This window comes from Rhamphochromis sp. 'chilingali', assembly GCF_963969265.1.
Source record: "Rhamphochromis sp. 'chilingali' genome assembly, chromosome: 20".
Lineage (NCBI taxonomy): Eukaryota > Metazoa > Chordata > Actinopteri > Cichliformes > Cichlidae > Rhamphochromis > Rhamphochromis sp. 'chilingali'.
This window is the reverse complement of record NC_137947.1, coordinates 10700185-10725674: the sequence shown is the minus strand read 5'-3', so window position 1 is coordinate 10725674 and position 25490 is coordinate 10700185. Positions and strand designations below refer to the sequence as shown.

At 43.5% G+C, this 25490-nt stretch overlaps 1 protein-coding gene across 2 annotated transcripts in view; it reads left to right on the top strand.

Moving 5' to 3' along the window:
• tasp1 (taspase, threonine aspartase, 1) overlaps positions 1-25490 on the top strand; it is a 63265-nt gene that overhangs the window by 25821 nt on the left and 11954 nt on the right. The gene's annotated exons all lie outside the window — the stretch shown is intronic.

Sequence of the window (25490 nt, the reverse complement as noted above, 5' to 3'; positions counted from 1 at the left end):
GGTGGTTAAATGCATGAATTCCATCAATGTGACATCAGATCGGAGGTGCTGGTTTTAGGTGTTGGGCGTGGCTCGACGCGCCGGGGGTGCGAGGGCCCTCATAACGCTGCTTGCAGCTTTAATTAGGGCCCGAGCACTGAGAGTGCGAAGGCCCTATTGTATCTGCTCCGTTTCTTATTATTATTATTATTATTATTATTATTATTCACCCCAAACAAGGGCCTTTTTGAGGGCCTAAACATGCTCAAAAACTCATGAAATTTTGCACACATGCCAGGTCTGGTGAAAAATTTTGTATTTTAATGGTTTTACTTATGAGCACTGGGAAATGGCTCTAGAGCGCCACCTATGCCTTGTTAAATGCAGCCCTACGACCACATGGTTTGAGCTACATGTATGAAATTTGGCACACATGTGTATCATTCCAAGACGAACAAAAAAGTCTGTGGGCCCATTGACGCAAACCCAACAGGAAGTCCGCCATTTGGAAGAGAAGGTGACATTTTGGCTCTAATTTTGCCATTTCCATGCCTCGAACTTTAACGAACTCCTCCTTGGGATTTGGTCCTATAAACTTCAAATTTGGACAGTGTCAACTACACCCTTGTGCCATGTTAAATTGCGGAGCTTTTGAGTTTTCACAATACCATGAGGCCGTGGCGCCATGGCGAATTTCGATGACTTGCCAAGAAAATCTTATTGCCTCTCATTTTGTCATACATTTTCTGACCTTGACCAAAGAGCACACATATGATAAGGCTCCGCCCCTGAACATATTTCAACTGCCATATTTGACATAAGGGCCAGCGCCACCTAGTGGGAACAGGAAATGTCATGTTTTACACTTTGGGGTACAGTATTGTGATGGGTGACATCTGCAGCCTCATATTTCTCCAGGAAAGCCTTAAGGAGTTGGTCTTGGGGTACAGTGAAAACTGTGAGTTTTCGCGAAAGGGTGTGACCCCAGCAGCATGGCGAACTTTGATGTCTCGCCATGAAGAAACAAATTAGTATAACTCAATGAAATCCAGTCTGATCAGTACCAGACTTTACAGGCATGATGTCAGACCCGCCCTGAACAGATTGATGTGCCCATTGTCGGGAATACGGACAGCGCCACCTAGTGGCAACAGGACATGTCATGTCTTACACTTTGTTGTACTGATTTTCACAGGTTCATCGTGGCCACCTCAAAAGCGGTGAATATCACCATCAGTCCCTCGTGATGCTTCAGTGCAAAAATTGTGACTTTAAACTGAACGGCGCACCCTGGTGGCAATGCGGTCCACCATGAAAGATGAAGTGGCTTTTGAGGGGCTTGGAAAGTCTATAGAGGCTTGAAATTTGGCACACACCTCCAATGTGATGAAGGCTTTGTTGTCATGTGATCATTTTCATTGAATAGCGCGAAATGGCTCCACAGCGCCCCCTACAATATTTCAAAACATCAGCCCTTGCTCTGTGTTTTCTCTATGAGTCTGAAACCTGGTAAGCTTATGGAAGATATTAAGATGTACAAAAAAGTCTCTTGGAGCAATATCCCAAATCCAACAGGAAGTCAGCCATTTTAAAATTAATGTGTAATTTTGGCGACATTTTCCCCTCTTTTCAGGCACCGTACTTTGACGAACTCCTCCAAGGGATTTCATCAGATTGGACCGATCTGAAGTTTGTGGAATCTAAAGACCTTTGTGATGTTAAATTGCGAAGCTTTTTACGTTCAGGGAAAAGGGGTGGTTATGGCGGCACTTAGAGTTTGAATCACTCGCCAAAAAGCAGTAATCTGCTGTCACTCAAAAACACAATGTCCAATCTCTCCCAAAGCTCATAGGCGTGATGAGACTCGAGCTCGGAAATGTTTGTTATGCCCTTTGTCTATAATGGTTAGAGCGCCACCTAGTGGGACGACTATACTCATGGTTGAACCAAATGAAATGTTAACTGGTGGTTAAATGCATGAATTCCATCAATGTGACATCAGATCGGACGTGCTGGTTTCAGGTGTTGGGCATGGCTCGACACGCCGGGGGTGCGAGGGCCCTCATAACGCTGCTTGCAGCTTTAATTAGGGCCCGAGCACTGAGAGTGCGAAGGCCCTATTGTATCTGCTCCGTTTCTTATTATTATTATTATTATTATTATTATTATTCACCCCAAACAAGGGCCTTTTTGAGGGTCTAAACATGCTCAAAAACTCATGAAATTTTGCACACATGCCAGGTTTGGTGAAAAATTTTGTATTTTAATGGTTTTACATATGAGCACTGGGAAATGGCTCTAGAGCGCCACCTATGCCTTGTTAAATGCAGCCCTATGACCACATCGTTTGAGCTACATGTATGAAATTTGGCACACATGTGTATCATGCCAAGACGAACAAAAAAGTCTGTGGGCCCATTGACGCAAACCCAACAGGAAGTCCGCCATTTGGAAGAGAAGGTGACATTTTGGCTCTAATTTTGCCATTTCCATGCCTCGAACTTTTGCGAACTCCTCCTTGGGGTTTCATTTCATAACCTTCAAATTTGGACAGTATCAACTACACCCTTGTGCCATGTTAAATTGCGGAGCTTTTGAGTTTTCACAATACTATGAGGCCGTGGCGCCATGGCGAATTTCGATGACTCGCCATGAAAATCTTATTGCCTCTCATTTTGTCATACATGTTCCGATCTGGACCAAAGAGCACACATATGATAAGGCTCCACCCCTGAACATATTTCAACTGCCATATTTGACATCAAGGACAGCGCCACCTAGTGGGAACGGGAAATGTCATGTTTTACACTTTGGGGTACAGTATAGTGATGGGTGACATCTGCAGCCTCAAATTTCTCCAGGAAAGCCTTAAGGAGTTGGTCTTGGGTTACAGTGAAAACTGTGAGTTTTCGCGAAAGGGTGTGACCCCAGCAGCATGGCGAACTTTGATGTCACGCCATGAAGAAACAAATTAGTATAACTCAATGAAATCCAGTCTGATCAGTACCAGACTTTACAGGCATGATGTCAGACCCACCCTGAACAGATTGATGTGTCCATTGTCGGAAATACGGACAGCGCCACCTAGTGGCAACAGGAAATGTCATGGCTTTAATTTTGTTGTACTGATTTTCACAGGTTCATCGTGGCCACCTCAAAAGCGGTGAATATCAACATCAGTCCCTCGTGATGCTTCAGTGCAAAAATTGTGACTTTAAACTGAACGGCGCACCCTGGTGGCAACGCGGTTCACCATGAAAGATGAAGTGGCTTTTGAGGGGCTTGGAAAGTTTATAGAGGCTTGAAATTTGGCACACACCTCCAAATGGATGTAGGCTTTGTTGTCATGTGATCATTTTCATTGAATAGCTCGAAATTGCTCCACAGCGCCCCCTACAAAATTTCAAAACAACAGCCCCTGCTCTGTGTTTCATCTATGAGTCTGAAACCTGGTAAGCTTATGGAAAATATCAAGATGTACAAAAAAGTCTCTTGGAGCAATATCCCAAATCCAACAGGAAGTCAGCCATTTTAAAATTAATGTGTAATTTTGGCGACATTTTCCCCTCTTTTCAGGCTTCATACTTTGACGAACTCCTCCAAGGGATTTCATCATATTGAACCATTCTCCAGTGTGTGGAATCTAAAGACCTTTGTGATGTTAAATTGCGAAGCTTTTTACGTTCAAGGAAACGGGGTGGTCATGGCGGCACGTGGAGTTTCAATCACTGGCCAAAAAGCAGTAATATGCTGTCACTCAAAGACACAAAGTCCAATCTCTCCCAAAGGTCGCAGGCGTGATGAGACTCGAGCTCGGAAATGTTTGTTATTCCCTTTGTCTATAATGGTTAGAGCGCCACCTAGTGGGACGACTATAATGATGACTGAATGAGATGAAATGTTAGCTGGTGGTTAAATGCATGAATTCCATCAATGTGACATCAGATCGGACGTGCTGGTTTCAGGTGTTGGGCGTGGCTCGACACGCCGGGGGTGCGAGGGCCCTCATAACGCTGCTTGCAGCTTTAATTATTATTATTATTATTATTTCGGCAAATGAATTGGCCGTTTGAGGGCCTAAACATGCTCGAAAACTCATGAAATTTTGCACACGCGTCAGGTCTGGTGAAAATTTACGTATTTTAATGTTCTCAGACATGGCCAGGGAAAATTAGCTCAGTAGCGCCACCTAGAAAAATGAAAAACGCGAGCCCCCGGTATGGGTATGACCTACATGTTTGAAAGTCGGTACACCTATATAACTTTCAGAGTCGAACAAAAAAGTCTATTATGGCAATGTCCTAAACCCAACAGGAAGTCCGCCATTTTGGATTGAAGGTGACATTTTGGCTCTGATTTTACCGTTTCCATGCCTCGAACTTTAACGAACTCCTCCTTGGGATTTGGTCCTATAAGCTTCAAATTTGGACAGTGTCAACTACACCCTTGTGCCATGTTAAATTGCGGAGCTTTTGAGTTTTCACAATACTATGAGGCCGTGGCGCCATGGCGAATTTCGATGACTCGCCATGAAAATCTTATTGCCTCTCATTTTGTCATACATTTTCTGACCTTGACCAAAGAGCACACATATGATAAGGCTCCACCCCTGAACATATTTCAACTGCCATATTTGACATAAGGGACAGCGCCACCTAGTGGGAACAGGAAATGTCATGTTTTACACTTTGGGGTACAGTATAGTGATGGGTGACATCTGCAGCCTCAAATTTCTCCAGAAAAGCCTTAAGCAGTTGGTCTTGGGTTACAGTGAAAACTGTGACTTTTCGCAAAAGGGTGTGACCCCAGCGGCGTGGCGAACTTTAATGTCACGCCATGAAGAAACAAATTAGTATAACTCAATGAAATCCAGTCTGATCAGTACCAGACTTTACAGGCATGATGTCAGACCCGCCCTGAACAGATTGATGTGCCCATTGTCGGAAATACAGATAGCGCCACCTAGTGGCAACAGGAAATGTCATGGCTTTAATTTTGTTGTACTGATTTTCACAGATTCATCTTGGCCACCTCAAAAGCGGTGAATATCACCATCAGTCCCTCGTGATGCTTCAGTGCAAAAATTGTGACTTTAAACTGAACGGCGCACCCTGGTGGCAACGCGGTTCACCATGAAAGATGAAGTGGCTTTTGAGGGGCTTGGAAAGTTTATAGAGGCTTGAAATTTGGCACACACCTCCAAATGGATGTAGGCTTTGTTGTCATGTGATCATTTTCATTGAATAGCGCGAAATTGCTCCACAGCGCCCCCTACAAAATTTCAAAACATCAGCCCCAGCTCTGTGTTTCATCTATGAGTCTGAAACCTGGTAAGCTTATGGAAAATATCAAGATGTACAAAAAAGTCTCTTGGAGCAATATCCCAAATCCAACAGGAAGTCAGCCATTTTAAAATTAATGTGTAATTTTGGCGACATTTTCCCCTCTTTTCAGGCTTCATACTTTGACGAACTCCTCCAAGGGATTTCATCATATTGAACCATTCTCCAGTGTGTGGAATCTAAAGACCTTTGTGATGTTAAATTGCGAAGCTTTTTACGTCCAGGGAAACGGGGTGGTTATGGTGGCACTTAGAGTTTGAATCACTCGCCAAAAAGCAGTAATCTGCTGTCACTCAAAAACACAATGTCCAATCTCTCCCAAACGTCTCAGGTGTGATGAGACTCGAGCTTGGAAGTGTTTGTTATGCCATTTGTACATAATGGTTAGAGCGCCACCTAGTGGAACGACTAACTAATCATGAATGAATGAGTTGAATTGTTAGCTGGTGGTTAAATGCATGAATTCCATCAATGTGACATCACATCGGACGTGCTGGTTTTAGGTGTTGGGCGTGGCTCGACACGCCGGGGTGCGAGGGCCCTCATAACGCTGCTTGCAGCTTTAATTATTAGGGCCCGAGCACTGATAGTGCGAAGGCCCTATTGTAATTGCTCTGTTTATTATTATTAGGGCCCGAGCACTGACAGTGCGAAGGCCCTATTGTAATTGCTCTGTTTATTATTATTATTATTATTATTATTATTTCGGCAAATGAATTGGCCGTTTGAGGGCCTAAACATGCTCGAAAACTCATGAAATTTTGCACACGCGTCAGGTCTGGTGAAAATTTACGTATTTTAATGTTCTCAGACATGGCCAGGGAAAATTAGCTCAGTAGCGCCACCTAGAAAAATGAAAAACGCGAGCCCCCGGTATGGGTATGACCTACATGTTTGAAAGTTGGTACACCTATATAACGTTCAGAGTCGAACAAAAAAGTCTATTATGGCAATGTCCTAAACCCAACAGGAAGTCAGCCATTTTGGATTGAAGGTGACATTTTGGGTCTGATTTTACCGTTTCCATGCCTTGTACTTTAACGAACTCCTCCTTGGGATTTGGTCCTATAAACTTCAAATTTGGTCAGTGTCAACTACACCCTTGTGCCATGTTAAATTGCGGAGCTTTTGAGTTTTCACAATACTATGAGGCCGTGGCGCCATGGCGAATTTTGATGACTCGCCATGAAAATCTTATTGCCTCTCATTCTGTCATACATGTTCCGATCTGGACCAAAGAGCACACATATGATAAGGCTCCACCCCTGAACATATTTCAACTGCCATATTTGACATCAAGGACAGCGCCACCTAGTGGGAACAGGAAATGTCATGTTTTACACTTTGGGGTACAGTATAGTGATGGGTGACATCTGCAGCCTCAAATTTCTCCAGGAAAGCCTTAAGGAGTTGGTCTTGGGTTACAGTGAAAACTGTGACTTTTCGCAAAAGGGTGTGACCCCAGCAGCATGGCGAACTTTGATGTCACACCATGAAGAAACAAATTAGTATAACTCAATGAAATCCAGTCTGATCAGTACCAGACTTTACAGGCATGATGTCAGACCCGCCCTGAACAGATTGATGTGCCCATTGTCGGGAATACGGACAGCGCCACCTAGTGGCAACAGGAAATGTCATGGCTTTAATTTTGTTGTACTGATTTTCACAGGTTCATCGTGGCCACCTCAAAAGCGGTGAATATCACCATCAGTCCCTCGTGATGCTTCAGTGCAAAAATTGTGACTTTAAACTGAACGGCGCACCCTGGTGGCAACGCTGTTCACCATGAAAGATGAAGTGGCTTTTGAGGGTCTTGGCAAGTTTATAGAGGCTTGAAATTTGGCACACACCTCCAAATGGATGAAGGCTTTGTTGGCATGTGATCATTTTCATTGAATAGCGCGAAATGGCTCCACAGCGCCCCCTACAAAATTTCAAAACCACAGCCCCTGCTCTGTGTTCTATGTATGATTCTGAAACCTGGTAAGCTTATAGGAGATATCAAGATGTACAAAAAAGTCTCTTGGTGCAATATCCCAAATCCAACAGGAAGTCAGCCATTTTAAAATGAATGTGCAATTTTGGCAACATCTTCCCCTCTTTCCAGGCACCGTTCTTTGACGAACTCCTCCAAGGGATTTCATTATATTGAACCAATCTCCAGTGTGTGGAATCTAAAGACCTTTGTGATGTTAAATTGCGAACGTTTTTACGTTCAGGGAAACGGGTGGTCATGGCGGCACGTGGAGTTTCAGTCACTCGCCAAAAAGCAGTAATCTGCTGTCACTCAAAATCAAAATGTCCAATATGTCCCAAAGGTCGCAGGCGTGATGAGACTCGAGCTGGGAAATGTTTGTTATGCCATTTGTCAGTAATGGTTAGAGCGCCACCTAGTGGGACGACTATAATCATGATTGAATGAGATGAAATGTTAGCTGGTGGTTGAATGCATGAATTTCATCAATGTGACATCAGATCGGACGTGCTGGTTGTAGGTGTTGGGCGTAGCTCGACGCGATGGGGTGCGAGGGCCCTCATAACGCTGCTTGCAGCTTTAATTAGGGCCCGAGCACTGATAGTGCGAAGGCCCTATTGTAATTGCTCTGTTTATTATTATTATTATTATTATTATTATTATTATTATTATTTCGGCAAATGAATTGGCCGTTTGAGGGCCTAAACATGCTCGAAAACTCATGAAATTTTGCACACGCGTCAGGTCTGGTGAAAATTTACGTATTTTAATGTTCTCAGACATGGCCAGGGAAAATTAGCTCAGTAGCGCCACCTAGAAAAATGAAAAACGCGAGCCCCCGGTATGGGTATGGCCTACAAGTTTGAAAGTCGGTGCACCTATATAACGTTCAGAGTCGAACAAAAAAGTCTATTATGGCAATGTCCTAAACCCAACAGGAAGTCCGCCATTTTGGATTGAAGGTGACATTTTGGCTCTGATTTTACCGTTTCCATGCCTTGTACTTTAACGAACTCCTCCTTGGGATTTGGTCCTATGAACTTCAAATTTGGACAGTGTCAACTACACCCTTGTGCCATGTAAAATTGCGGAGCTTTTGAGTTTTCACAATACTATGAGGCCGTGGCGCCATGGCGAATTTCGATGACTCGCCATGAAAATCTTATTGCCTCTCATTTTGTCATACTTTTTCTGACCTTGACCAAAGTGAACACATATGATAAGGCTCCACCCCTGAACATATTTCAACTGCCATATTTGACATCAAGGACAGCGCCACCTAGTGGGAACAGGAAATGTCATGTTTTACACTTTGGGGTACAGTATAGTGATGGGTGACATCTGCAGCCTCAAATTTCTCCAGAAAAGCCTTAAGGAGTTGGTCTTGGGTTACAGTGAAAACTGTGAGTTTTCGCAAAAGGGTGTGACCCCAGCAGCATGGCGAACTTTGATGTCACGCCATGAAGAAACAAATTAGTATAACTCAATGAAATCCAGTCTGATCAGTACCAGACTTTACAGGCATGATGTCAGACCCGCCCTGAACAGATTGATGTGCCCATTGTCGGAAATACGGACAGCGCCACCTAGTGGCAACAGGAAATGTCATGGCTTTAATTTTGTTGTACTGATTTTCACAGGTTCATCGTGGCCACCTCAAAAGCGGTGAATATCAACATCAGTCCCTCGTGATGCTTCAGTGCAAAAATTGTGACTTTAAACTGAACGGCGCACCCTGGTGGCAACGCTGTTCACCATGAAAAATGAAGTGGCTTTTGAGGGGCTTGGAAAGAATATAGAGGCTTGAAATTTGGCGCACACCTCCATTGTGCTTAAGGCTTTGTTGTCATGTGATCATTTTCATTGAATAGCGCAAAATGGCTCCACAGCGCCCCCTACAAAATTTCAAAACATCAGCCCCTGCTCTGTGTTTTATGTATGAATCTGAAACCTGGTAGGCTTATAGGAGATATCAAGATGTACAAAAAAGTCTCTTGGAGCAATATCCCAAATCCAACAGGAAGTCAGCCATTTTAAAATTAATGTGTAATTTTGGCGACATTTTCCCCTCTTTTCAGGCTTCATACTTTGACGAACTCCTCCAAGGGATTTCATCATATTGAACCATTCTCCAGTGTGTGGAATCTAAAGACCTTTGTGATGTTAAATTGCGAAGCTTTTTACGTTCAAGGAAACGGGGTGGTCATGGCGGCACGTGGAGTTTCAATCACTGGCCAAAAAGCAGTAATATGCTGTCACTCAAAGACACAAAGTCCAATCTCTCCCAAAGGTCGCAGGCGTGATGAGACTCGAGCTCGGAAATGTTTGTTATGCCCTTTGTCTATAATGGTTAGAGCGCCACCTAGTGGGACGACTATACTCATGGTTGAACCAAATGAAATGTTAACTGGTGGTTAAATGCATGAATTCCATCAATGTGACATCAGATCGGACGTGCTGGTTTCAGGTGTTGGGCATGGCTCGACACGCCGGGGGTGCGAGGGCCCTCATAACGCTGCTTGCAGCTTTATTATTATTAGGGCCCGAGCACTGATAGTGCGAAGGCCCTATTGTAATTGCTCTGTTTATTATTATTAGGGCCCGAGCACTGACAGTGCGAAGGCCCTATTGTAATTGCTCTGTTTATTATTATTATTATTATTATTATTATTATTATTATTATTATTATTTCGGCAAATGAATTGGCCGTTTGAGGGCCTAAACATGCTCGAAAACTCATGAAATTTTGCACACGCGTCAGGTCTGGTGAAAATTTACGTATTTTAATGTTCTCAGACATGGCCAGGGAAAATTAGCTCAGTAGCGCCACCTAGAAAAATGAAAAACGCGAGCCCCCGGTATGGGTATGACCTACATGTTTGAAAGTCGGTACACCTATATAATGTTCAGAGTCGAACAAAAAAGTCTATTATGGCAATGTCCTAAACCCAACAGGAAGTCCGCCATTTTGGATTGAAGGTGACATTTTGGCTCTGATTTTACCATTTCCATGCCTCGAACTTTGACGAACTCCTCCTTGGGGTTTGATTTCATAACCTTCATATTTGGTCAGTGCCAACTACACCCTTATGCCATGTTAAATTGCGGAGCTTTTGAGTTTTCACAATACCATGAGGCCGTGGTGCCATGGCGAATTTCGATGACTCGCCATGAAAATCTTATTGCCTCTCATTCTGTCATAGATTTTCTGACCTTGACCAAAGTGAACACATATGATAAGGCTCCATCCCTGAACATATTTCAACTGCCATATTTTACATCAGGGACAGCGCCACCTAGTGGGAACAGGAAATGTCATGTTTTACACTTTGGGGTACAGTATTGTGATGGGTGACATCTGCAGCCTCAAATTTCTCCAGGAAAGCCTTAAGGAGTTGGTCTTGGGTTACAGTGAAAACTGTGACTTTTCGCAAAAGGGTGTGACACCTGCGGCATGGCGAACTTTGATGTCACGCCATGAAGAAACAAATTAGTATAACTCAATGAAATCCAGTCTGATCAGTACCAGACTTTACAGGCATGATGTCAGACCCGCCCTGAACAGATTGATGTGCCCATTGTCGGGAATACGGACAGCGCCACCTAGTGGCAACAGGAAATGTCATGGCTTTAATTTTGTTGTACTGATTTTCACAGGTTCATCGTGGCCACCTCAAAAGCGGAGAATATCACCATCAGTCCCTCATGATGCTTCAGTGCAAAAATTGTGACTTTAAACTGAACGGCGCACCCTGGTGGCAACGCGGTCCACCATGAAAGATGAAGTGGCTTTTGAGGGGCTTGGAAAGTTTATAGAGGCTTGAAATTTGGCACACACCTCCAATGTGATGAAGGCTTTGTTGTTATGTGATCATTTTCATTGAATAGCGCGAAATGGCTCCACAGCGCCCCCTACAATATTTCAAAATATCAGCCCCTGCTCTGTGTTTTATGTATGATTCTGAAACCTGGTAAGCTTATAGGAGATATCAAGCTGTACAAAAAAGTCTCTTGGAGCAATATCCCAAATCCAACAGGAAGTCAGCCATTTTAAAATTAATGTGCAATTTTGGCAACATTTTCCCCTCTTTTCAGGCACCGTTCTTTGACGAACTCCTCCAAGGGATTTCATCAGATTGATGCGATCTCCTGTGTGTGGAATCTAAAGACCTTTGTGATGTTAAATTGCGAAGCTTTTTACATTCAGGGAAACGGGGTGGTCATGGCGGCACGTAGAGTTTCAATCACTCGCCAAAAAGCAGTAATCTGCTGTCACTCAAAGACACAATGTCCAATCTCTCCCAAAGCTCATAGGCGTGATGAGACTCGAGCTCGGAAATGTTTGTTATGCCATTTGTACATGATGGTTAGAGCGCCACCTAGTGGAACGACTAACTAATCATGAATGAATGAGTTGAAATGTTAGCTGGTGGTTAAATGCATGAATTCCATCAATGTGACATCAGATCGGACGTGCTGGTTTTAGGTGTTGGGCGTGGCTCGACGCGCCGGGGGTGCGAGGGCCCTCATAACGCTGCTTGCAGCTTTAATTATTATTATTATTATTATTATTATTAGGGCCCGAGCACTGATAGTGCGAAGGCCCTATTGTAATTGCTCTGTTTATTATTAGGGCCCGAGCACTGATAGTGCGAAGGCCCTATTGTAATTGCTCTGTTTATTATTATTATTATTAGGGCCCGAGCACTGACAGTGCGAAGGCCCTATTGTAATTGCTCTGTTTATTATTATTAGGGCCCGAGCACTGACAGTGCGAAGGCCCTATTGTAATTGCTCTGTTTATTATTATTATTATTATTATTATTATTAGGGCCCGAGCACTGACAGTGCGAAGGCCCTATTGTAATTGCTCTGTTTATTATTAGGGCCCGAGCACTGACAGTGCGAAGGCCCTATTGTAATTGCTCTGTTTATTATTATTATTATTATTATTATTATTATTATTATTATTTCGGCAAATGAATTGGCCGTTTGAGGGCCTAAACATGCTCGAAAACTCATGAAATTTTGCACACGCGTCAGGTCTGGTGAAAATTTACGTATTTTAATGTTCTCAGACATGGCCAGGGAAAATTAGCTCAGTAGCGCCACCTAGAAAAATGAAAAACGCGAGCCCCCGGTATGGGTATGACCTACATGTTTGAAAGTCGGTACACCTATATAACGTTCAGAGTCGAACAAAAAAGTCTATTATGGCAATGTCCTAAACCCAACAGGAAGTCCGCCATTTTGGATTGAAGGTGACATTTTGGCTCTGATTTTACCGTTTCCATGCCTTGTACTTTAACGAACTCCTCCTTGGGATTTGGTCCTATAAACTTCAAATTTGGACAGTGTCAACTACACCCTTGTGCCATGTTAAATTGCGGAGCTTTTGAGTTTTCACAATAGTATGAGGCCGTGGCGCCATGGCGAATTTTGATGACTCGCCATGAAAATCTTATTGCCTCTCATTCTGTCATACATGTTCTGATCTGGACCAAAGAGCACACATATGATAAGGCTCCACCCCTGAACATATTTCAACTGCCATATTTGACATCAAGGACAGCGCCACCTAGTGGGAACAGGAAATGTCATGTTTTACACTTTGGGGTACAGTATAGTGATGGGTGACATCTGCAGCCTCAAATTTCTCCAGGAAAGCCTTAAGGAGTTGGTCTTGGGTTACAGTGAAAACTGTGACTTTTCGCGAAAGGGTGTGACCCCAGCGGCGTGGCGAACTTTGATGTCACGCCATGAAGAAACAAATTAGTATAACTCAATGAAATCCAGTCTGATCAGTACCAGACTTTACAGGCATGATGTCAGACCCGCCCTGAACAGATTGATGTGCCCATTGTCGGAAATACGGACAGCGCCACCTAGTGGCAACAGGAAATGTCATGGCTTTAATTTTGTTGTACTGATTTTCACAGGTTCATCGTGGCCACCTCAAAAGCGGTGAATATCACCATCAGTCCCTCGTGATGCTTCAGTGCAAAAATTGTGAGTTTAAACTGAACGGCGCACCCTGGTGGCAACGCTGTTCAACATGAAAGATGAAGTGGCTTTTGAGGGTCTTGGCAAGTTTATAGAGGCTTGAAATTTGGCACACACCTCCAAATGGATGAAGGCTTTGTTGGCATGTGATCATTTTCATTGAATAGCGCGAAATTGCTCCACAGCGCCCCCTACAAAATTTCAAAACCACAGCCCCTGCTCTGTGTTCTATGTATGATTCTGAAACCTGGTAAGCTTATAGGAGATATCAAGATGTACAAAAAAGTCTCTTGGTGCAATATCCCAAATCCAACAGGAAGTCAGCCATTTTAAAATTAATGTGTAATTTTGGCAACATTTTCCCCTCTTTCCAGGCACCGTTCTTTGACGAACTCCTCCAAGGGATTTCATCATATTGAACCAATCTCCAGTGTGTGGAATCTAAAGACCTTTGTGATGTTAAATTGCGAAGCTTTTTACGTTCAGTGAAACGGGGTGGTTATGGTGGCACTTAGAGTTTGAATCACTCGCCAAAAAGCAGTAATCTGCTGTCACTCAAAAACACAATGTCCAATCTCTCCCAAAGCTCATAGGCGTGATGAGACTCGAGCTCGGAAATGTTTGTTATGCCATTTGTACATAATGGTTAGAGCGCCACCTAGTGGAACGACTAACTAATCATGAATGAATGAGTTGAAATGTTAGCTGGTGGTTAAATGCATGAATTCCATCAATGTGACATCAGATCGGAGGTGCTGGTTTTAGGTGTTGGGCTTGGCTCGACGTGCCGGGGGTGCGAGGGCCCTCGTAACGCTGCTTGCAGCTTTAATTAGGGCCCGAGCACTGACAGTGCGAAGGCCCTATTGTAATTGCTCTGTTTATTATTATTATTATTATTATTTCGGCAAATGAATTGGCCGTTTGAGGGCCTAAACATGCTCGAAAACTCATGAAATTTTGCACACATGCCAGGTCTGGTGAAAAATTTTGTATTTTAATGGTTTTACATATGAGCACTGGGAAATGGCTCTACAGCGCCACCTATGCCTTGTTAAATGCAGCCCTACGACCACATCGTTTCAGCTACATGTATGAAATTTGGCACACATGTGTATCATGCCGAGTCGAACAAAAAAGTCTGTGGGCCCATTGATGCAAACCCAACAGGAAGTCCGCCATTTGGAAGAGAAGGTGACATTTTGGCTCTAATTTTGCCATTTCCATGCCTCGAACTTTTGCGAACTCCTCCTTGGGATTTGGTTGTATAAGCTTCATCTTTGGTCAGTGTCAACTACACACCTGGGCCATGTTAAATTGCGGAGCTTTTGAGTTTTCACAATACTATGAGGCCGTGGCGCCATGGCGAATTTCGATGACTCGCCATGAAAATCTTATTGCCTCTCATTTTGTCATACATTTTCTGACCTTGACCAAAGTGAACACATATGATAAGGCTCCACCCCTGAACATATTTCAACTGCCATATTTGACACCAGGGACAGCGCCACCTAGTGGGAACAGGAAATGTCATGTTTTACACTTTGGGGTACAGTATTGTGATGGGTGACACCTGCAGCCTCAAATTTCTCCAGGAAAGCCTTAAGGAGTTGGTCTTGGGTTACAGTGAAAACTGTGACTTTTCGCAAAAGGGTGTGACCCCAGCAGCATGGCGAACTTTAATGTCACGCCATGAAGAAACAAATTAGTATAACTCAATGAAATCCAGTCTGTTCAGTACCAGACTTTACAGGCATGATGTCAGACCTGCCCTGAACAGATTGATGTGCCCATTGTCGGGAATACGTACAGCGCCACCTAGTGGCAACAGGAAATGTCATGGCTTTAATTTTGTTGTACTGATTTTCACAGGTTCATCGTGGCCACCTCAAAAGCGGTGAATATCAACATCAGTCCCTCGTGATGCTTCAGTGCAAAAATTGTGACTTTAAACTGAACGGCGCACCCTGGTGGCAACGCGGTCCACCATGAAAGATGAAGTGGCTTTTGAGGGGCTTGGAAAGTATATAGAGGCTTTAAATTTAGCACACCCCTCCAAATGGATGAAGGCTTTGTTGTCATGTGATCATTTTTATTGAATAGCGCGAAATGGCTCCACAGCGCCCCCTACAAAATTTCAAAACCACAGCCCCAGCTCTGTGTTTTATGTATGAGTCTGAAACCTGGTAAGCTTATAGGAGATATCAAGATGTACAAAAAAGTCTCTTGGAGCAATATCCAAAATCCAACAGGAAGTCAGCCATTTTAAAATTAATGTGCAATTTTGGCGACATTTTCCCCTCTTTTCAGGCTTCATACTTTGACGAACTCCTCCAAGGGATTTCATCATATTGAACCATTCTCCAGTGTGTGGAATCTAAAGACCTTTGTGATGTTAAATTGCGAAGCTTTTTACGTTCAAGGAAACGGGGTGGTCATGGCGGCACGTGGAGTTTCAATCACTCGCCAAAAAGCAGTAATCTGCTGTCACTCAAAGACACAAAGTCCAATCTCTCCCAAAGGTCGCAGGCGTGATGAGACTCGAGCTCGGAAATGTTTGTTATGCCATTTGTGCATAAGGGTTAGAGCGCCACCTAGTGGAACGACTAACAAATCATGAATGAATGAGTTGAAATGTTAGCTGGTGGTTAAATGCATGAATTCCATCAATGTGACATCACATCGGATGTGCTGGTTTTAGGTGTTGGGCGTGGCTCGACACGCCGGGGGTGCGAGGGCCCTCATAACGCTGCTTGCAGCTTTAATTATTATTATTATTATTATTTCGGCAAATGAATTGGCCGTTTGAGGGCCTAAACATGCTCGAAAACTCATGAAATTTTGCACACGCGTCAGGTCTGGTGAAAATTTACGTATTTTAATGTTCTCAGACATGGCCAGGGAAAATTAGCTCAGTAGCGCCACCTAGAAAAATGAAAAACGCGAGCCCCCGGTATGGGTATGACCTACATGTTTGAAAGTCGGTACACCTATATAACTTTCAGAGTCGAACAAAAAAGTCTATTATGGCAATGTCCTAAACCCAACAGGAAGTCCGCCATTTTGGATTAAAGGTGACATTTTGGCTCTGATTTTACCGTTTCCATGCCTCGAACTTTAACGAACTCCTCCTTGGGATTTGGTCCTATAAGCTTCAAATTTGGACAGTGTCAACTACACCCTTGTGCCATGTTAAATTGCGGAGCTTTTGAGTTTTCACAATACTATGAGGCCGTGGCGCCATGGCGAATTTCGATGACTCGCCATGAAAATCTTATTGCCTCTCATTTTGTCATACATTTTCTGACCTTGACCAAAGAGCACACATATGATAAGGCTCCACCCCTGAACATATTTCAACTGCCATATTTGACATAAGGGACAGCGCCACCTAGTGGGAACAGGAAATGTCATGTTTTACACTTTGGGGTACAGTATAGTGATGGGTGACATCTGCAGCCTCAAATTTCTCCAGAAAAGCCTTAAGGAGTTGGTCTTGGGTTACAGTGAAAACTGTGACTTTTCGCAAAAGGGTGTGACCCCAGCGGCGTGGCGAACTTTAATGTCACGCCATGAAGAAACAAATTAGTATAACTCAATGAAATCCAGTCTGATCAGTACCAGACTTTACAGGCATGATGTCAGACCCGCCCTGAACAGATTGATGTGCCCATTGTCGGAAATACGGACAGCGCCACCTAGTGGCAACAGGAAATGTCATGGCTTTAATTTTGTTGTACTGATTTTCACAGATTCATCTTGGCCACCTCAAAAGCGGTGAATATCACCATCAGTCCCTCGTGATGCTTCAGTGCAAAAATTGTGACTTTAAACTGAACGGCGCACCCTGGTGGCAACGCGGTTCACCATGAAAGATGAAGTGGCTTTTGAGGGGCTTGGAAAGTTTATAGAGGCTTGAAATTTGGCACACACCTCCAAATGGATGTAGGCTTTGTTGTCATGTGATCATTTTCATTGAATAGCGCGAAATTGCTCCACAGCGCCCCCTACAAAATTTCAAAACATCAGCCCCAGCTCTGTGTTTCATCTATGAGTCTGAAACCTGGTAAGCTTATGGAAAATATCAAGATGTACAAAAAAGTCTCTTGGAGCAATATCCCAAATCCAACAGGAAGTCAGCCATTTTAAAATTAATGTGTAATTTTGGCGACATTTTCCCCTCTTTTCAGGCTTCATACTTTGACGAACTCCTCCAAGGGATTTCATCATATTGAACCATTCTCCAGTGTGTGGAATCTAAAGACCTTTGTGATGTTAAATTGCGAAGCTTTTTACGTCCAGGGAAACGGGGTGGTTATGGTGGCACTTAGAGTTTGAATCACTCGCCAAAAAGCAGTAATCTGCTGTCACTCAAAGTCACAATGTCCAATCTCTCCCAAAGCTCATAGGAGTGATGAGACTCGAGCTCGGAAATGTTTGTTATGCCATTTGTCAGTAATGGTTAGAGCGCCACCTAGTGGGACGACTATAATCATGATTGAATGTGATGAAATGTTAGCTGGTGGTTGAATGCATGAATTTCATCAATGTGACATCAGATCGGACGTGCTGGTTGTAGGTGTTGGGCGTAGCTCGACGCGATGGGGTGCGAGGGCCCTCATAACGCTGCTTGCAGCTTTAATTATTATTATTATTATTATTATTATTATTATTCCGGCAAATGAATTGGCCGTTTGAGGGCCTAAACATGCTCGAAAACTCATGAAATTTTGCACACGCGTCAGGTCTGGTGAAAATTTACGTATTTTAATGTTCTCAGACATGGCCAGGGAAAATTAGCTCAGTAGCGCCACCTAGAAAAATGAAAAACGCGAGCCCCCGGTATGGGTATGACCTACATGTTTGAAAGTCGGTACACCTATATAACGTTCAGAGTCAAACAAAAAAGTCTATTATGGCAATGTCCTAAACCCAACAGGAAGTCCGCCATTTTGGATTGAAGGTGACATTTTGGGTCTGATTTTACCGTTTCCATGCCTTGTACTTTAACGAACTCCTCCTTGGGATTTGGTCCTATAAACTTCAAATTTGGACAGTGTCAACTACACCCTTGTGCCATGTTAAATTGCGGAGCTTTTGAGTTTTCACAATAGTATGAGGCCGTGGCGCCATGGCGAATTTCGATGACTCGCCATGAAAATCTTATTGCCTCTCATTCTGTCATACATGTTCCGATCTGGACCAAAGAGCACACATATGATAAGGCTCCACCCCTGAACATATTTCAACTGCCATATTTGACATCAAGGACAGCGCCACCTAGTGGGAACAGGAAATGTCATGTTTTACACTTTGGGGTACAGTATAGTGATGGGTGACATCTGCAGCCTCAAATTTCTCCAGGAAAGCCTTAAGGAGTTGGTCTTGGGTTACAGTGAAAACTGTGACTTTTCGCAAAAGGGTGTGACCCCAGCGGCGTGGCGAACTTTGATGTCACGCCATGAAGAAACAAATTAGTATAACTCAATGAAATCCAGTCTGATCAGTACCAGACTTTACAGGCATGATGTCAGACCCGCCCTGAACAGATTGATGTGCCCATTGTCGGAAATACGGACAGCGCCACCTAGTGGCAACAGGAAATGTCATGGCTTTAATTTTGTTGTACTGATTTTCACAGGTTCATCTTGGCCACCTCAAAAGCGGTGAATATCACCATCAGTCCCTCGTGATGCTTCAGTGCAAAAATTGTGAGTTTAAACTGAACGGCGCACCCTGGTGGCAACGCTGTTCAACATGAAAGATGAAGTGGCTTTTGAGGGTCTTGGCAAGTTTATAGAGGCTTGAAATTTGGCACACACCTCCAAATGGATGAAGGCTTTGTTGGCATGTGATCATTTTCATTGAATAGCGCGAAATTGCTCCACAGCGCCCCCTACAAAATTTCAAAACCACAGCCCCTGCTCTGTGTTCTATGTATGATTCTGAAACCTGGTAAGGTTATAGGAGATATCAAGATGTACAAAAAAGTCTCTTGGAGCAATATCCCAAATCCAACAGGAAGTCAGCCATTTTAAAATTAATGTGTAATTTTGGCAACATTTTCCCCTCTTTCCAGGCACCGTTCTTTGACGAACTCCTCCAAGGGATTTCATCATATTGAACCAATCTCCAGTGTGTGGAATCTAAAGACCTTTGTGATGTTAAATTGCGAAGCTTTTTACGTTCAGTGAAACGGGGTGGTTATGGTGGCACTTAGAGTTTGAATCACTCGCCAAAAAGCAGTAATCTGCTGTCACTCAAAAACACAATGTCCAATCTCTCCCAAACGTCAGATCGGAGGTGCTGGTTTTAGGTGTTGGGCTTGGCTCGACGCGCCGGGGGTGCGAGGGCCCTCGTAACGCTGCTTGCAGCTTTAATTATTATTATTATTATTTCGGCAAATGAATTGGCCGTTTGAGAGCCTAAACATGCTCGAAAACTCATGAAATTTTGCACACGCGTCAGGTCTGGTGAAAATTTACGTATTTTAATGTTCTCAGACATGGCCAGGGAAAATTAGCTCAGTAGCGCCACCTAGAAAAATGAAAAACGCGAGCCCCCGGTATGGGTATGACCTACACGTTTGAAAGTCGGTACACCTATATAACGTTCAGAGTCGAACAAAAAAGTCTATTATGGCAATGTCCTAAACCCAACAGGAAGTCCGCCATTTTGGATTGAAGGTGACATTTTGGGTCTGATTTTACCGTTTCCATGCCTTGTACTTTAACGAACTCCTCCTTGGGATTTGGTCCTATAAACTTCAAATTTGGACAGTATCAACTACACCGTTGTGCCATGTTAAATTGCGGAGCTTTTGAGTTTTCACAATACTATGAGGCCGTGGCGCCATGGCGAATTTCGATGACTCGCCATGAAAATCTTATTGCCTCTCATTCTGTCATACATGTTCCGATCTGGACCAAAGAGCACACATATGATAAGGCTCCACCCCTGAACATATTTCAACTGCCATATTTGACATCAAGGACAGCGCCACCTAGTGGGAACAGGAAATGTCATGTTTTACACTTTGGGGTACAGTATAGTGATGGGTGACATCTGCAGCCTCAAATTTCTCCAGGAAAGCCTTAAGGAGTTGGTCTTGGGTTACAGTGAAAACTGTGACTTTTCGCAAAAGGGTGTGACCCCAGCAGCATGGCGAACTTTGATGTCACGCCATGAAGAAACAAATTAGTATAACTCAATGAAATCCAGTCTGATCAGTACCAGACTTTACAGGCATGATATCAGACCCACCCTGAACAGATTGATGTGCCCATTGTCGGAAATACGGACAGCGCCACCTAGTGGCAACAGGAAATGTCATGGCTTTAATTTTGTTGTACTGATTTTCACAGGTTCATCGTGGCCACCTCAAAAGCGGTGAATATCAACATCAGTCCCTCGTGATGCTTCAGTGCGAAAATTGTGACTTTAAACTGAACGGCGCACCCTGGTGGCAACGCGGTTCACCATGAAAGATGAAGTGGCTTTTGAGGGACTTGGAAAGTTTATAGAGGCTTGAAATTTGGCACACACCTCCAAATGGATGTAGGCTTTGTTGTCATGTGATCATTTTCATTGAATAGCTCGAAATTGCTCCACAGCGCCCCCTACAAAATTTCAAAACAACAGCCCCTGCTCTGTGTTTCATCTATGAGTCTGAAACCTGGTAAGCTTATGGAAAATATCAAGATGTACAAAAAAGTCTCTTGGAGCAATATCCCAAATCCAACAGGAAGTCAGCCATTTTAAAGTTAATGTGTAATTTTGGCGACATTTTCCCCTCTTTTCAGGCTTCATACTTTGACGAACTCCTCCAAGGGATTTCATCATATTGAACCATTCTCCAGTGTGTGGAATCTAAAGACCTTTGTGATGTTAAATTGCGAAGCTTTTTACGTCCAGGGAAACGGGGTGGTTATGGCGGCACTTAGAGTTTCAATCACTCGCCAAAAAGCAGTAATCTGCTGTCACTCAAAAACACAATGTCCAATCTCTCCCAAACGTCTCAGGTGTGATGAGACTCGAGCTTGGAAGTGTTTGTTATGCCATTTGTACATAATGGTTAGAGCGCCACCTAGTGGAACGACTAACTAATCATGAATGAATGAGTTGAAATGTTAGCTGGTGGTTAAATGCATGAATTCCATCAATGTGACATCAGATCGGACGTGCTGGTTTTAGGTGTTGGGCGTGGCTCGACGCGCCGGGGGTGCGAGGGCCCTCATAACGCTGCTTGCAGCTTTAATTATTATTATTATTATTATTATTATTTCGGCAAATGAATTGGCCGTTTGAGGGCCTAAACATGCTCGAAAACTCATGAAATTTTGCACATGCGTCAGGTCTGGTGAAAATTTACGTATTTTACTGTTCTCAGACATGGCCAGGGAAAATTAGCTCAGTAGCGCCACCTAGAAAAATGAAAAAGGCGAGCCCCCGGTATGAGTATGGCCTACATGTTTGAAAGTCGGTACACTTATATAACGTTGAGAGTCGAACAAAAAAGTCTATTATGGCAATGTCCTAAACCCAACAGGAAGTCCGCCATTTGGAAGAGAAGGTGACATTTTGGCTCTAATTTTGCCATTTCCATGCCTCGAACTTTTGCGAACTCCTCCTTGGGGTTTCATTTCATAAACTTCAAATTTGGACAGTGTCAACTACACCCTTGTGCCATGTTAAATTGCGGAGCTTTTGAGTTTTCACAATACCATGAGGCCGTGGCGCCATGGCGAATTTCGATGACTCGCCAAGAAAATCTTATTGCCTCTCATTTTGTCATACATTTTCTGACCTTGACCAAAGAGCACACATATGATAAGGCTCCACCCCTGAACATATTTCAAGTGCCATATTTGACATAAGGGCCAGCGCCACCTAGTGGGAACAGGAAATGTCATGTTTTACACTTTGGGGTACAGTATTGTGATGGGTGACATCTGCAGCCTCATATTTCTCCAGGAAAGCCTTAAGGAGTTGGTCTTGGGGTACAGTGAAAACTGTGAGTTTTCGCGAAAGGGTGTGACCCCAGCAGCATGGCGAACTTTGATATCTCGCCATGAAGAAACAAATTAGTATAACTCAATGAAATCCAGTCTGATCAGTACCAGACTTTACAGGCGTGATGTCAGACCCGCCCTGAACAGATTGATGTGCCCATTGTCAGGAATATGAAGAGCGCCACCTAGTGGGAACAGGAAATGTCATGTCTTACACTTTGTTGTACTGATTTTCACAGGTTCATCGTGGCCACCTCAAAAGCGGTGAATATCAACATCAGTCCCTCGTGATGTTTCAGTGCAAAAATTGTGACTTTAAACTGAACGGCGCACCCTGGTGGCAACGCTGTTCACCATGAAAGATGAAGTGGCTTTTGAGGGTCTTGGCAAGTTTATAGAGGCTTGAAATTTGGCACACACCTCCAATGTGATGAAGGCTTTGTTGTCATGCGATCATTTTCATTGAATATCCCAAAATGGCTCCACAGCGCCCCCTACAAATTTTCAAAACCACAGCCCCAGCTCTGTGTTTTATGTATGAATCTGAAACCTGGTAGGCTTATAGGAGATATCAAGATGTACAAAAAAGTCTCTTGGAGCAATATCCCAAATCCAACAGGAAGTCAGCCATTTTAAAATTAATGTGCAATTTTGGCGACATTTTCCCCTCTTTTCAGGCTTCATACTTTGACGAACTCCTCCAAGGGATTTCATCATATTGAACCATTCTCCAGTGTGTGGAATCTAAAGACCTTTGTGATGTTAAATTGCGAAGCTTTTTACGTTCAGGGAAACGGGGTGGTCATGGCGGCACGTAGAGTTTCAATCACTCGCCAAAAAGCAGTAATCTGCTGTCACTCAAAAACACAATGTCCAATCTCTCCCAAAGCTCATAGGCGGGATGAGACTCGAGCTCGGAAATGTTTGTTATGCCATTTGTACATAATGGTTAGAGCCCCACCTAGTGGAACGACTAACTAATCATGAATGAATGAGTTGAAATGTTAGCTGGTGGTTAAATGCATGAATTCCATCAATGTGACATCAGATCGGACGTGCTGGTTTTAGGTGTTGGGCGTGGCTCGACGCGCCGGGGGTGCGAGGGCCCTCATAACGCTGCTTGCAGCTTTAATATTATTATTATTATTATTATTTCGGCAAATGAATTGGCCGTTTGAGGGCCTAAACATGCTCGAAAACTCATGAAATTTTGCACACGCGTCAGGTCTGGTGAAAATTTACGTATTTTAATGTTCTCAGACATGGCCAGGGAAAATTAGCTCAGTAGCGCCACCTAGAAAAATGAAAAACGCGAGCCCCCGGTATGGGTATGACCTACATGTTTGAAAGTCGGTACACCTATATAACGTTCAGAGTCGAACAAAAAAGTCTATTATGGCAATGTCCTAAACCCAACAGGAAGTCCGCCATTTTGGATTGAAGGTAAAATTTTGGGTCTGATTTTACCGTTTCCATGCCTTGTACTTTAACGAACTCCTCCTTGGGATTTGGTCCTATAAACTTCAAATTTGGACAGTGTCAACTACACCCTTGTGCCATGTTAAATTGCGGAGCTTTTGAGTTTTCACAATAGTATGAGGCCGTGGCGCCATGGCGAATTTTGATGACTCGCCATGAAAATCTTATTGCCTCTCATTCTGTCATACATGTTCCGATCTGGACCAAAGAGCACACATATGATAAGGCTCCACCCCTGAACATATTTCAACTGCCATATTTGACATCAAGGACAGCGCCACCTAGTGGGAACAGGAAATGTCATGTTTTACACTTTGGGGTACAGTATAGTGATGGGTGACATCTGCAGCCTCAAATTTCTCCAGGAAAGCCTTAAGGAGTTGGTCTTGGGTTACAGTGAAAACTGTGACTTTTCGCAAAAGGGTGTGACCCCAGCGGCATGGCGAACTTTGATGTCACGCCATGAAGAAACAAATTAGTATAACTCAATGAAATCCAGTCTGATCAGTACCAGACTTTACAGGCATGATGTCAGACCCGCCCTGAACAGATTGATGTGCCCATTGTCGGAAATACAGATAGCGCCACCTAGTGGCAACAGGAAATGTCATGTCTTACACTTTGTTGTACTGATTTTCACAGGTTCATTGTGGCCACCTCAAAAGCGGTGAATATCACCATCAGTCCTTCATGATGGTTTAGTGCGAAAACTGTGACTTTAAACTGAACGGCGCACCCTGGTGGCAGCGCATTTCACCATGAAAGATGAAGTTGCTTTTGAGGGCCTTGGAAAGTTTATAGAGGCTTTAAATTTGGCCCACGCCTCCAATGTGATGAAGGCTTTGTTGTTATGTAACCATTTTCCTTGAATAGCGCAAAATGGCTCCACAGCGCCCCCTACAAAATTCCAAAATATCAGCCCCTGCTCTGTGTTTTATCTATGAGTCTGAAACTTGGTAAGCTTATGGAAGATCTTAAGATGTACAAAAAAGTCTCTTGGAGCAATATCCCAAATCCAACAGGAAGTCAGCCATTTTAAAGTTAATGTGTAATTTTGGCGACATTTTCCCATCTTTTCAGGCACCGTACTTTGACGAACTCCTCCAAGGGATTTCATCAGATTGGACCGATCTGCAGTTTGTGGAATCTAAAGACCTTTGTGATGTTAAATTGCGAAGCTTTTTACGTCCAGGGAAACGGGGTGGTTATGGCGGCACTTAGAGTTTGAATCACTCGCCAAAAAGCAGTAATCTGCTGTCACTCAAAAACACATGTCCAATCTCTCCCAAACGTCTCAGGTGTGATGAGACTCGAGCTTGGAAGTGTTTGTTATGCCATTTGTACATAATGGTTAGAGCGCCACCTAGTGGAACGACTAACTAATCATGAATGAAATGAGTTGAAATGTTAGCTGGTGGTTAAATGCATGAATTCCATCAATGTGACATCAGATCGGACGTGCTGGTTTTAGGTGTTGGGCGTGGCTCGACGCGCCGGGGGTGCGAGGGCCCTCATAACGCTGCTTGCAGCTTTAATTATTATTATTATTTCTATTTAGTTGTACATGCAGTCACTACACTGCTTTTATAAATATTAAACAGTGATCTGATCAAAAATAGTTTCTTTTCCTTAGACAAACTTGTAAAATCTTGTTTCTAAAAATGCATATTACAGTAACATAGAAATTCTAAACCTGTTTAA